Source organism: Carettochelys insculpta, chromosome 3 (assembly GCF_033958435.1).
Source record: "Carettochelys insculpta isolate YL-2023 chromosome 3, ASM3395843v1, whole genome shotgun sequence".
NCBI classification, from domain to species: domain Eukaryota; kingdom Metazoa; phylum Chordata; order Testudines; family Carettochelyidae; genus Carettochelys; species Carettochelys insculpta.
This window is the reverse complement of record NC_134139.1, coordinates 44,066,272-44,079,365: the sequence shown is the minus strand read 5'-3', so window position 1 is coordinate 44,079,365 and position 13,094 is coordinate 44,066,272. Positions and strand designations below refer to the sequence as shown.

At 41.5% G+C, this 13,094-nt stretch overlaps 1 protein-coding gene across 3 annotated transcripts in view; it reads right to left on the bottom strand.

Annotated features, from left to right (window-relative positions):
- Positions 1-13,094, bottom strand: part of RASGRP3 (RAS guanyl releasing protein 3) — a 94,476-nt gene that overhangs the window by 66,716 nt on the left and 14,666 nt on the right. Inside the window, exon 1 of one of the 3 annotated variants that reach the window (XM_074989709.1) lies at positions 7,209-7,259. The exons of the other annotated variants lie outside the window; for them this stretch is intronic. The gene's annotated coding sequence lies outside the window, so the exon portion shown is untranslated. Of the gene's footprint in view, positions 1-7,208; positions 7,260-13,094 lie in introns of those variants that run through there. 3 annotated transcript variants of the gene reach the window in all.

Genomic DNA, 13,094 nt, shown 5'->3' with positions numbered 1-13,094 from the left:
CATGCCTGTTTTACTGTGGCATATGTAACTTACACAATTAAAGTCTGTTCAGTGGTCTGTAACCCTGAAAATCAGCTGCCCGCTTACAATGAGCTATATATCTGTCTCAAGCTAAATGGAAAAGCCATGTTTCTCTGGCAGAAAGGGGAGCTGCTATTTCATGTATGCTTTGCTGTCGCCATGCTCTTTGCTCCCCGCCCCTCCAGCAGCTAGGTCAGTTCTTCATACAGTGAAGCATCACTTTTTACTAGAGGAGCATCGGGGGAAGCAAATGCATCACCACTAGAAAAAGAAAGGCTGAGGTAGTTATATACATGTATAATGGTGTAGGTAAAGCAGCACCGCTTTTGTGGTGTTTCCGCAGCTGAGAGTACGCTAGATACTTCTGAACTACCAATAGAGTGGCTGTTTTCAGTTTGTACTAGGAATATATGACAAATCTGGAGCAGAGAGCTCAAGCTTGAGTTTAAAGCTTACTAATAACTTGGGCAGATTCTTCAGCCTTCAGAGCAGTGTCCCCTCAGCTGTGGAATTCCATAGAGTTAACTAAAAAGAAAGGGGAGTATATAGTGTAGATATAGTCAAACTAAAATATTTTTATTTGAATGTGTTCAGAGGTCACAGGAGATGGAGACTTGTGCTTCACAGAAGTCAGACACCAGATGGCCACCAAAACAGAGTTATTCTCAGAGAAAGCCGTATTTTCTGAAGAGCCACCAATTTCTGATCAGAGAGGTAGCCATGTTAGTCTGTATCTTCAAGAATAACAAGAAGTCCTGTTATTGCACCTTATAGGCTAACAGATATTTTGGAGCATAAGCTTTCGTGGGCAAAGACCCACTTCATCAGATGCATGGGGGGGGTGTTCAGAGGAGTATGTAAAGAGGCAGGGGTGCAAAATTTTCATGAGGTTGATGGATTTCCACTCAGTATGGCTAAAGGCAGTACATTGCATGGTGACAAGTATCAGAGAGGTAGCTGTGTTAGGTGGCATCTTCAAGAACAACAAGAAGTCCTGTGGCACCTTATAGACTAACAGCCTTGTTTTCTCCTCTCTTGATATATACTACAGATAATGGGCCATTTCCACCTTGACTGAAGAGACCTTGTCAGCTCTGGCCCTCCCTTTTACTGGGACCCCCTTCTTTAAATACTGTTCTGACTTCCCCGCCCCGCACTCATGTATCTGATGAAGTGGACCTTTATGGGCTAAGTGGGTTTATGCTCCGAAATATCTGTTAGTCCATAGGGTGCCACAGGACTTCTTGTTGTTCTCAATTTCAGATTGTGCATGTTTCCACATTCCCACATGCTGACCTCCCCCCCGCAACCTGAACACACACACATGCATAACTTTGCAGGTAGCAGTAGTCTCATGAAAGTCAATGGGCCTGCTCAGGCCTGAAGTTCAGCAACAGTTTACTTACTTGATTTTCTTGCACCTTTCCTGAAACTTCTCTCTAAATTTAAAAATCAGGTCGAGTCTGTAGACTAGATTTTGAACTCAGCTAAAAAAATCCGACTGTTAGTTCATTAATTTCAACAGACTTTTCAAGATTTATGTGAATGAACATGAGATTAGAATCAAGTGAAAATTTTAGACAGCAATATAAGACAACATATTTGGTGAACAAATCTGGGGGTTCAGGCAGTTTTAGGCCTTGTTACCAATTGTAACCATCATTATATAATTCATAATGATCAGCCAGTAACTGCTATAAAAATGCATAAAAACCATAGCTACTGACTGAGCTTTAAGGATTATATAATGATGGTTTGCAATTGGTAACAAGGCCTGAAACTGCATGAACCCCCAGATTTGTTCATCAAATATGGAGTCATATGTTGCTCTATAAAATAAGGGGTCATCTTGAAAATACAGCAGCTAAATTCAATGGTGGAAAATCAATACATTAGAATACAGATTTACGAGAAGAGGAACAATCTTCTGAAAAGGTAGTTGGGTGAGCTGTTTGTAACCACATCCAGACAGTTTTGGGAAAAAGTTGAGCAAACCCCTACAGCATGTTCTAATCTAGTTTCCTCTCTTTAATGTGGGAATTTCTTGGGAGCAGCCTAGTTTACAACATCTTCAGTGAAAGAATGGCTTGGTGAATTTGTATTTGCCCTTCAGTTAGCTTGTAAAGCAGAAATATGCTTGTCCAGAGAACTGTAAAAGCCAATCTTTAATTTCTATTTAACTGTATTTGACCATAAGCATGGATTTTTAATACATAAAAATGTTTTCTAAACTCTATGAGTCATGTAAAGAAAAACAAAATCACATACAGGCTGCGTCTACACGTGCACGCTACTTCGAAGTAGCGGCAGTAACTTCGAAATAGCGCCCGTCACGTCTACACGTGTTGGGCACTATTTCGAAGTTGAAATCGACGTTAGGCGGCGAGACGTCGAAGTCGCTAACCCCATGAGCGGATGGGAATAGCGCCCTACTTCGACGTTCAACATCGAAGTAGGGACGTGTAGACGATCCGCGTCCCGCAACATCGAAATAGCGGGGTCCTCCATGGCGGCCATCAGCTGGGGGGTTGAGAGATACTCTCTCTCCAGCCCTTGCGGGGCTCTGTGGTCACCGTGGGCAGCAGCCCTTAGCCCAGGGCTTCTGGCTGCTGCTGCTGCAGCTGGGGGTCCGTGCTGCATATACAGGGTCTGCAACTAGTTGTTGGCTCTGTGTATCTTGCACTGTTTAATGAAAGTGTGTCTGGGAGGGGCCCTTTAAGGGAGCGGCTTGCTGTTGAGTCCGCCCCGTGACCCTGTCTGCAGCTGTGCCTGGCTCCCTTATTTCGATGTGTGCTACTTTGCTGTGTAGACGTTCCCTCGTTGTGCCTATTTCGATGTTGGGCTGAGCAACGTCGAAGTTGAACATCGACGTTGCCAGCCCTGGAGGACGTGTAGACGTTATTCATCGAAATAGCCTATTTCGATGTCGCAACATCGAAATAAGCTATTTCGAAGTTGGGTGCACATGTAGACGTAGCCACAGTAAAACTCTTCCATATCCAGCAACCCCGGGACCGGAAAGTTGACAGATTCTGTATAATATTCTGGATAATAGAGAGAGATATACCTAGAAATGCATAACACTAAGAAAAAACAAGATTAGATATTAAAAAAGCAAACAAAAATGAATGCTGAGTACTTTATTTACTAACCACAGTAGTATTGTACTCTGTAAACTTATACTCTATTTATTAGTACTTATGGAAAACATAACTAAAATTTATGTGTGGATAGAATGCCAGTTATTTGAGAGTTCTGGATGACAGAATTCTGGTTAGGACAGAAATTGCTGTAGTAGGACACTGCTAAAGTTCTGTGAGATGGGGAGATGTGCATGGTTTCCAAAGATGGACAAGGATGCCTTCCTGCTAACAGAATCTGTTCTGCCTCCTGTCAGTAGAACCCAATTTAAAGCAGTTAGTTAAACTTTTGAAGAAGTGGCACCAATATCATTCTTGTAATTGCTACCATGTAAAAAAAAAAAAGAAAAGACGACTTTATGGACTGTTGGTCAGGCCCTGATTCTACCAAGTTGAGAGAGATTTCTGTGATGTACCACGCAGCCTTAAGTCCCTGAGAAATGGGTCTTTACATCCTGCACTTGCAAAGACTTGACAACGATTAGGCTGTTAGTGTACAGACACCACTGCCTGTCATGTTAACCAATACTTGTCATTTGTCCTTGCCCCCCGCCCCCATTCCCTCCCCACCTCTACCTGTTGTCTCTCATACTTTGGGGAAAGGGACAATACTTTCACTGAGTGCTTGACCTGCACCTAGAATAGTGGGAGTCTGGTGTATGAGGAGAGCCTCTCTGTTCTGTGATATGATGAACACTCTGTGCTCAACTTTACGTATGAGTAGCCTCACTGACTGCATGCAATGAAACCAGGGGGACCACTATGCATACTGGGCTACGTCTACACATGCAGCCAACATCGAAATAGCTTATTTCGATGTTGCGACATCGAAATAGTCTATTTCGATGAATAACATCTACACGTCCTCCAGGGCCGGCAACGTCGATGTTCAACTTCGACGTTGCTCAGCCCAACATCGAAATAGGCGCAGCAAGGGAACGTCTACACGTCAAAGTAGCACACATCGAAATAGGGATGCCAGGCACAGCTGCAGACAGGGTCACAGGGCGGACTCAACAGCAAGCCGCTCCCTTAAAGGGCCCCTCCCAGACACAGTTGCACTAAACAACACAAGATACACAGAGCTGACAACTGGTTGCAGACCCTGTGCCTGCAGCATAGATCCCCAGCTGCCGCAGAAGCAGCCAGAAGCCCTGGGCTAAGGGCTGCTGCCCACGGTGACCATAGAGCCCCGCAGGGGCTGGAGAGAGAGAGCATCTCTCAACCCCCCAGCTGATGGCCGCCATGGAGGACCCAGCAATTTCGACGTTGCGGGACGCGGATCGTCTACACGGTCCCTACTTCGACGTTGAACGTCGAAGTAGGGCGCTATTCCTATCTCCTCATGAGGTTAGCGACTTCGACGTCTCGCCGCCTAACGTCGAAGTTAACTTCGAAATAGCGCCCGACGCGTGTAGACGCAACGGGTGCTATTTCGAAGTTGGTGCCGCTACTTCGAAGTAGCGTGCACGTGTAGACGCAGCTCTTGAGTTTTGTGCAGAATCTGGTCCTTGATGGTAAGACCTACTAGTGCACAGATTTTTATCTTCCCAGCGTCTGTAATGCACTCCACACTCATATGGACCTCCATGAATAAGAGCAATAGGTATCCTCACAATTACAGTAGCATTAACAGGTACTCATCAGAGAGGCCAAGAGCTGAATAGTCTCAACATTGCAATACCCTCTCATCCTTCAGCATACAGGGTTAGTGCTTAATAGACAGCACGAAAGGGGGCTTGAAATAAGGGTTGAAACAAAACTGCAGCATTGAGAACTTTGCTCCTTTCTCTGTTCTGTGAACTGAGGATTTGAGTATCTAGTGCTACCATTTTCCAGGAGAACTAAATTATATTAATAGTGAAAAGATAAATACATGAATAAAGGTACATCACAGCGTGAGGCTAAATAACACGATTAGGTGTGCATATAGTTCAGAACTTTTAGTTTTGTTTTCTATTTCATTGTTTAAATTTACTGAATTTAGATGACCTTAACAGGAAATACACACAGTGGGGACATTTGCAAAAGGCACAAACTGTGTGCCTGCCATACAGTGAAATAGTTGCTTTATTGCCATTTTTTTCAGGAACAATTCCCTAGTATCTGCACATTATCTTGACACTGTGTGCTTCCATCATCTTCATCATGTAATAATCACCAGCGCCACAGTCTGTTTTGTGAAGCAGCCCCTTTATTCTACTGACTGTACAGAGAAACACAAATGGGGACAAAATTGGCCTCACAGAACATTCTCATAGGCTAAAGGTTCTCCAACTAGCACTGAACAGGCATAATAGCTTTTTGCCCGTCCCCCACCCCCAAATGTACCTGGTATAATGGATGGGTCAGATTTGCGTAGGGGCCAGAAAACAGAAAGGAGGGGTGTGGCCGATGTACTTTGTGTTCCAGGTAGTCTTTGCCAGGAGAATAGCCAATAAAAAGACATCTGGAAGCTGGTGGAATTTTCAGCAGCTGGGGACTGCCCAATAATCTGTGATGAGATCATACATGAGAAGTTCTCATCCCAGCCTACCAGCTTCCACTCCCGAGATATACCTCTCTACCACACACTGAAAGAACGGGCAGCGGTTGCATTTTATATCAGTACTCCATCTGGGGCCACTGGGAAAGAAGCTGGTGATTTTCTCCTTCATAACCTTATTGTTTTTTTCCTGGTGTTATACAGCTCAAGCCCTTTCAATATGACAGAGATGCTTTCTGGTGAATTTCAGGCTTAACCTTAGCATTCAAAAGAACATCCTTCATCTAACCTTTCCAACTTGCTTCATAATCTGATACATTTAACATGGTCCTCACAAGTATACACTAAAGACTAAAAGCTTTTATAGACTGGACTCCTCATGGCTCTAATAATCACGAATGGCACTAAACTGGCAATATCATGAAGTGGTTTAAAAGCCATGATGTCAGAACTGAATAAATAAAGTTCCCTTCTGTGCATGTCGACACCTTTGGATCTGTTGGCAAGTTGGCATCAGAATCATTGCTCCACCTGTCTGTAAGACTAGGAAGGTTCAGAAACTAGTGGTGTTTTCATTGGACCTAATTCTGAAATTGCCTTCTGACTTTATATACACCATCTTGGACTCCGCTTATCTCCACACTCACCCCCTTTCACCTTCGTCTGATGCATCTGGTATAGTTCAACTCTCATGGCAGGATACCAGATTCAAATGCCCATTAACTTGTTCATGTATGGCAATTCCTATGCCCCAGGCCTAAATAACAACTCACTGCGATGAAAAAAATCTATTTAGTTTACAGTATGTATTGTAACACTTCTATTTCTTGCACATTTCTGACCAATATACAGTGACCCTGGGATGTTAAGACACAAGTTATCAGAAAGTGAAAGAATGCCTGAGAAACCTTCGAGCATCCAAATATAAATTGGATTGTGATGGCCAGAGATATTTAGGAGGCTTGGTGGTCCCTGTTTATTGGCAGTATTGTGTATCTATTATGTATGACTGTCAATCATTGAAGCCTTTAATGGCACAGCTTATGCTTTCCCCGCCACATGTATCTGTCTGTTTCTATTTTTTCCTTTCCAAAAATCCAGCCTCATTCATCAGCATATAACAACGAGTAGCATCAATCTCAAGCATCTCTTTAAAGCTGTATTGCATTATAGTGATGGAATTCCTTTGCAGATTTTCAACATCAGTATTATAGAGTGGAATATAACAATGACAAAACTCCCCATTTGTGCCCTTATCCACTTCACATAAAACAGAAAACATCTGGACCATAAACAACCTTTCCATTTCACCATCCTAGCAAACAAACATCTTTCTCCTTTGCTAGAACTAGGGCAAAACAAGATACCAGTTTCATTTCTGCAACAATGAACAATGTTGTTACTAACAAAGGTTCCAGACTAATTAAATTATTCTTGAATGACTGTTTATCATGGGGCAACAAAATATGCCTTGCCTGTAAGTGTTTTTTCCAAGATGCCTAAAATGAATATAGGAAAGCACTGGCAGTTAAAAACAAACAACAACAAGGAAAATCACTTACTGTACTTGGTTCTGCAGAGGTATTCAACACAAACATCACCCTTCCTTGTCCAACTGCCAAGTGCTAAAGCATGAAATGAGCAGCTGTTTCCTTCAAGCTGGGTCTGTGTGTCTTAACTAGTCACATGCCCTTTCTGACAAATCTCATTGCTGTGCCAGGAGGTCAGAATCTGAAGATCATTATTCTCCTTATTAGAAAACCTTTTCATAACAGCAGCATTTGCTAAAACATTTGACTGGAATGTGGAGAAATGTGCTCCCCAACTGATTTTTTTCTTTAAACTTGACAAACAGTAGATAAACCTCAAGCCAAAGCAGGGACAGCTCGAATTAAAAATTAATAAAAAATTAAACACTTCCCTGTTGATTGTTCATTTTTACTTCTCACCTTATACGATGCTGGCTTTTAATTTGGCCTTAATGCCACAAGCAGGACAATTCAAATATCATGTGGCACTAATCTCACACAATGCCATGACAAGCTTCCAGAGACGATGGACATTTACACTGAGTGCAACCCGAACATTGGATTTGGTTGGAAGTAAGGCATCTTTGGTGTTCAAATCTCATGGTGAGAGAAGCATAATTAATACCTTTGATAGACTTAATATTTGTATTACAGTAGCAACAAGCTAGGAACCCGTTGTGCGAGGTACCATCAAACATACAGGGCCTGCCCCAAAGAAGGTACACACTAAATAGAGAAGATTTACCAAGTCTGGATGAAAGGAAGCATCATAAGCCTCTTTTTATAGATTGGAAACTGAAACAGAGAACTTACTGCTGAAAAATTTCAAAGGAGGTGAAGGGAAATCCCACCAAAATTCAATAGGACCTGAGTACCTAATTGCCCTCAACTGCATTGTAAACCTCAGCATAGGGGCTAGATTTTAAAAGATTCTTGGGAGTCTAAAGATGGAGATATGCACCTAATGAAATTTTCATAGATGCCTAGTACTACTTAGTAATAGTTATATCTTTAGATCCTTTGCATCTTTACAAATCTGGTCCTAAGTGACTTGCCCAAGGTGGCACAGGAAGTCTGAGGCACTGCTGGAAATACTATAAACTTCCTGCCTTAAACACATAAGCATCTTGCTTAGAGGAAGACATATTACAAAACTAAGAATTCAGGATGGAACTTTCAAAAGTATAGAACAGTGGGGACCAGGCTCCTAAGTAACTTAGGCTACTTCTACACTACAGAATAACTCTTCCAAAAGAGCTTCTTTCGAAAGAGTGTGTCCACATACAAAACAACAGATCAAAAGCGTGATCTGCTTTTTCAAAAGAGAGTGTCCACATAGTTCCCTCTCTTTCAAAAGAACAGGCCAGGAACCGAAAATGAAGACTGTTCTTTCAAAAGAAGGGCCCTGAAGAGTGTCTACACACATTTTCTTTTGAAAGACGCTTTCGAAAGGGGGCACTCTTCCTGAAATGAGAAAGGAACAGCGATTTCGAAAGGAGCACCACATTCTTTTGATTTACTTTCAAATGAATGCTTTTTGTGTGTAGATGCTCCTTGGGATCTTTCAAAAGAGCCCCCTTCCTTCAAAAAATCTTTCAGAATAACTATCTGATGTAGAATAGTAACAGAGAGTAAGCCGTGCTAGTCTAGATACTATCAAAACAAAAATCAGTCAAGTAGCACTTTAAAGACTAGCAAAACTATTTTGCTAGTCTTTAAAGTGCTACTTGACTGCTTTTTGTTTTGATAGTATCTGATGTAGACACAGCCTTAGGCTCCTGAAAAATCCACCCTTAAACTAGCAGCCTCCCAAAAGTGTTTCTAAAAGATTTCCTTATGGGGCTAACCAGATCAAGCCTCCGTATCTACAATGTAAAGGTTACAGGGGCTGACTCACCAGTGATGTTCAATTAATAGCGAAGATAGTAAGAGTTGAGAGATGCTGGGTGCATCAGTAGAACCAGTTTCAAATGATAGTGGGTAAGAGCAGGTGAGAAGACTGAGAGGGCATGTCTCTAAAGACAGTAGCTTTTGTGAAGATGGAACAGACAAATCAACATACAAACTATTTTTTAATATTTAATTGTCATCCAAAATACTGTGTAGAATAATGTTTTGATAGCCCAGACCCACGCTGGAGCAGAACCTGCCTGTTCAGTGGAATAGTGGTTTTCCAGAAGTTTGGAGTTGTAATTCAACCTTCCTCTGCCCTCTGGAATGCAAAGGGTAGGGTAAGGTACCTTTAAGCCTCTTTTGGTCTCTCTGGAACCTGCTAGGCTTTTCTTGCTCAAGTTAATTTACACCAGCTGGCCGTGATCCCAAAGGACAGTTACTGGAACTGTGTACCTTTTCCCCTTGGGTGAAGCAGCAGCCCTGTGCGGGTAGGATGGGATCCTCTGATTATTTTCAAAGTAGCCCCAAACACCAACACACCATAGAATGGAGCTTTAAACAGAAGTCAGCCTTTGTCAAACTTTTCTCTGAGAAGAAGGGAAGCAGGTGACCAGAGTTTTACCTGTAGAAAGTAGAAAATTCAACTATGCAAATGAGGCGCTCATTTATAAACCATGCGCCTCATTTGCATACTCTCCTGTGATTTGTATCCCAGCAGAGGCTTCTCTCGCCACAAAACAAGTGATGTAGATGTGATTCTTTTGACCCAAACCCCCTTGTTGACAGCCCCTTATCCCTTAATTTTGTCTGTTGAGAAATTATACACTGAAAAAAAAGAGATGCAGAATTGGAGTCAACAGGCCAACTGTAACTCTGCCTTTTAATACTTATGCCTTGAAATATGTACTCTCTTTACATTAGAAATTATTTGTCAATTAATTATACATAGTGCAGATAACAATGCCTACAATTAAGCTTGGGGCACGCTGTCCATTACAATATTCTGTTTTCAATTATTTGTGACTTTACCAAATTAATTGTTTGGCTTGAAATTCTCTGTTGCCCTCATTTGCAAGATCCAGAGGGCAGCAGCATGCTGTGTAGCCATAGCCTTAGTGCATCTTTGATTTGGGTCTCATTACTAGCAAATGGATTAATTTTAGTGCAACTAAGATAGTTAAATTAATAATTTGACATTGATCTGTTGTCTACCTCCATTTAATTTTTTTTTTGAGTTTAGATAACTCAAAAGTTCTAATTCTCAGAAATTAACGTGTATTTTGTGTTCCTATGTAAAAAAAAAGTATAGCAGTTTTTTTCAGAAGCTTTAATATCATACTTTGGAACACAGACCTTTTGTTATCCCTATGAAATTTCATCCAAATTTGGCCACAGCATAAGCCCTTGTGTAGAGACCAGTCAGTTTGCCAGCTACATTTTCCGAAGCTTCATCAGCACTGGTCATGTTCTAGCACTTCACAGCAGCCATATGCTTACCAGGCTGCACAAGCTCTATCCCCACAGAACAATTAAGAATGTATCAACTCAGGGCTACAAGGGTTTCCAGTGTGTATATTCGCATTTGTGATTTCTGAATTTACTCAGATATTCTGCAACATTAACCTAAGAAAATCTTTGTTTTGGCAAACATTTTTGCCAAAAGCATGCTAGTGAGAACATTTGTGGGACGTGAACAAAACCTGGGTGTTAGCATCAAAGCAAATATATTTCTTTTCATGCTGAGTGGTTATTTAGAATGATTATATGTTGTGGAATCATCATTAATTTTGGTATATTGACTTAGTGTATTTAAATAAATGTCAGAGATACCTAAGCCTACAGAGGCAGCTTTTATTCTATAGAATATTGGTATTTTGGTAATAGTCACAAAGATCTTTTCACAATCTCTCTGGGAAATATTGACCCCATTTTCTAGAAGGTTAGACTGAGATACAGGGAGTTTTTAACTTGCCCAAGGTCATACAGGAAATGTGTGGCAGAGCTGGGAACAAATTTTATGGCTGTCTTGTGACACCCACGAGACTAGACTTTCTATTTGATTTTATCCTCTTTTGTGGAGTTTCTGCATATATTAGATAGGGCCAAGTACTTACGTTAAGTAAGAAAGACAAATACATTTCTAATGTGAATAGATAGCTTGAATATAGTGACTCTCTGTCTTCCATAGTCAAATTCATCCCACAGTTTTCCAAGTACAGTGTGATTAAAAGTCCACATACATGATGTGTAACGTTTCTGAGAAGGGGCCTTTTATTCCCCAATCAATGCAACATATGTTGTTCTGATGGAAAGATTCATAGCAAATCATAAGATGTTTGTGAGTCACCATATTCTCAATGATCCAGCTCAGGGAATTTTTCCTAAAACAAAACTAGGCCACAAGAGAAAGTTATCTGCATTACACATAAGCAGAAGAAAAATGTTCTGCTTGTTAATCTTTATTTAAATGCTATCAACGATAGCATCACAACAGCTCTTAACACTGAGAACTTTGTACCATTTGCACAATGAGACAGGAATAGGTCGATACATCAGATTTTCCTTTACCTTGCACCAGAATACCCACAACTGATATAAGCAATCCATACTAACTTAAAATAATGCATTCAAAGAGAAGGAAAGAGAAGATTAAAAAGGCTTGATCCAGCCAGGTGTTGAAAGAGCTGGTCAAAAATGCTGAACAATTTTTGTCAATCTTTTGAGATTCTGAAAAGTTTTAATCTGTGCTACAGAAAACCCTCAGCTCCCTCTGCAGTCAATGGCTATGTCTCCACAAGAGGCTTTTCCCAGCAAAACTGGGCTTTTGTCGAGAAAAACCATGCAGCATCTACACACAAAATGCGCTTTGTCGACAATTTGTCAGCAAAACCCAGCACATCTGTTGGCAGCATTACACCTCTCCCTGTTCAGGTATAACGCCTCTCTTGACAGTGTTCCGTCAACAGAACAGCCCTATAGACACGCCAGAGCCCTTTTGCTGACAGTCAGGGTATCTGGTTCACCGGGCAGCCCTGTTTGTAGAGCTTCGGGCAGCCGTTCTGTTGAGAGAGGGCCGGGCATTCTGGCTGCTCTCTGTTGATGGAGCAGATTGCTCTTTCGAACTGCTTTTATGTGTAGATGCGATCTGTCAACAGAAGTTTTTGGTGGGAAATCCCTTCTGACAGCCACTTCTGTTGAGAGAGGCTTCTCGTGTACATGTAGCCAATGAGGCTAGAGAGCATTCAGCACTTGACATGGAAAAGACTTTCTCAGAGGCTGTCACCACAGTGCTCACCATTTGTGCTTGTGAGAGTAAGCGTGTCTCATCACCTGTGCCATTCAGATCCAGAGCCCCTAGGGTCTAAATCCCCGAACTTGAATGAATGTCACATTTATTGAACCCAGTGGAATCTAGGCTGTTGTCTCTTGTTGAGATTTTCACTTACAGCTGCTAACTGTTCAAAGATGCTGCATTGCTTAATTATCCATATGTGAGGTATCTATTTGTCCCTATACTCTAAATACTGCATTGAAATGTTTCACTGTGTCCAGGAGTCAGTACAGGTCATGGAGCAGTTAGGAAATCACACTGGGATGAAGGCAGTATGGCTGTACAAGCACCAACCATTTTCACAATTCATCTATCACTTGCCATGGAGTGAGACGGCAGAGCCATTGTCATGTACACAAACCCCATGATGAAGAACTAGTTTTAACTATAGAGAAGACCAAATATTTTTGAAAAATCCAGCACTATACTTCTGAGCCAGTCAAGAAAAATTTCAAACTTAGGATTCGGATGTTGTCTCAAGTTTCCCCTTCTGTTATTACGGAGCTACTCAACCCTTGAAGACCCCCTCTTATTAAACAACAACATTCTGTAGAATACTGTAGTTCAGAACAATAAAATAACACAGTGCAGGATTACACAGGGTGCAAAACATTAGTCTATGAGAATCCAAGAATGCTGAGGCAAAAGACATGCTGCACCATCAGCAAAAGCTATTTATGCTTAAAAAGGGGAAG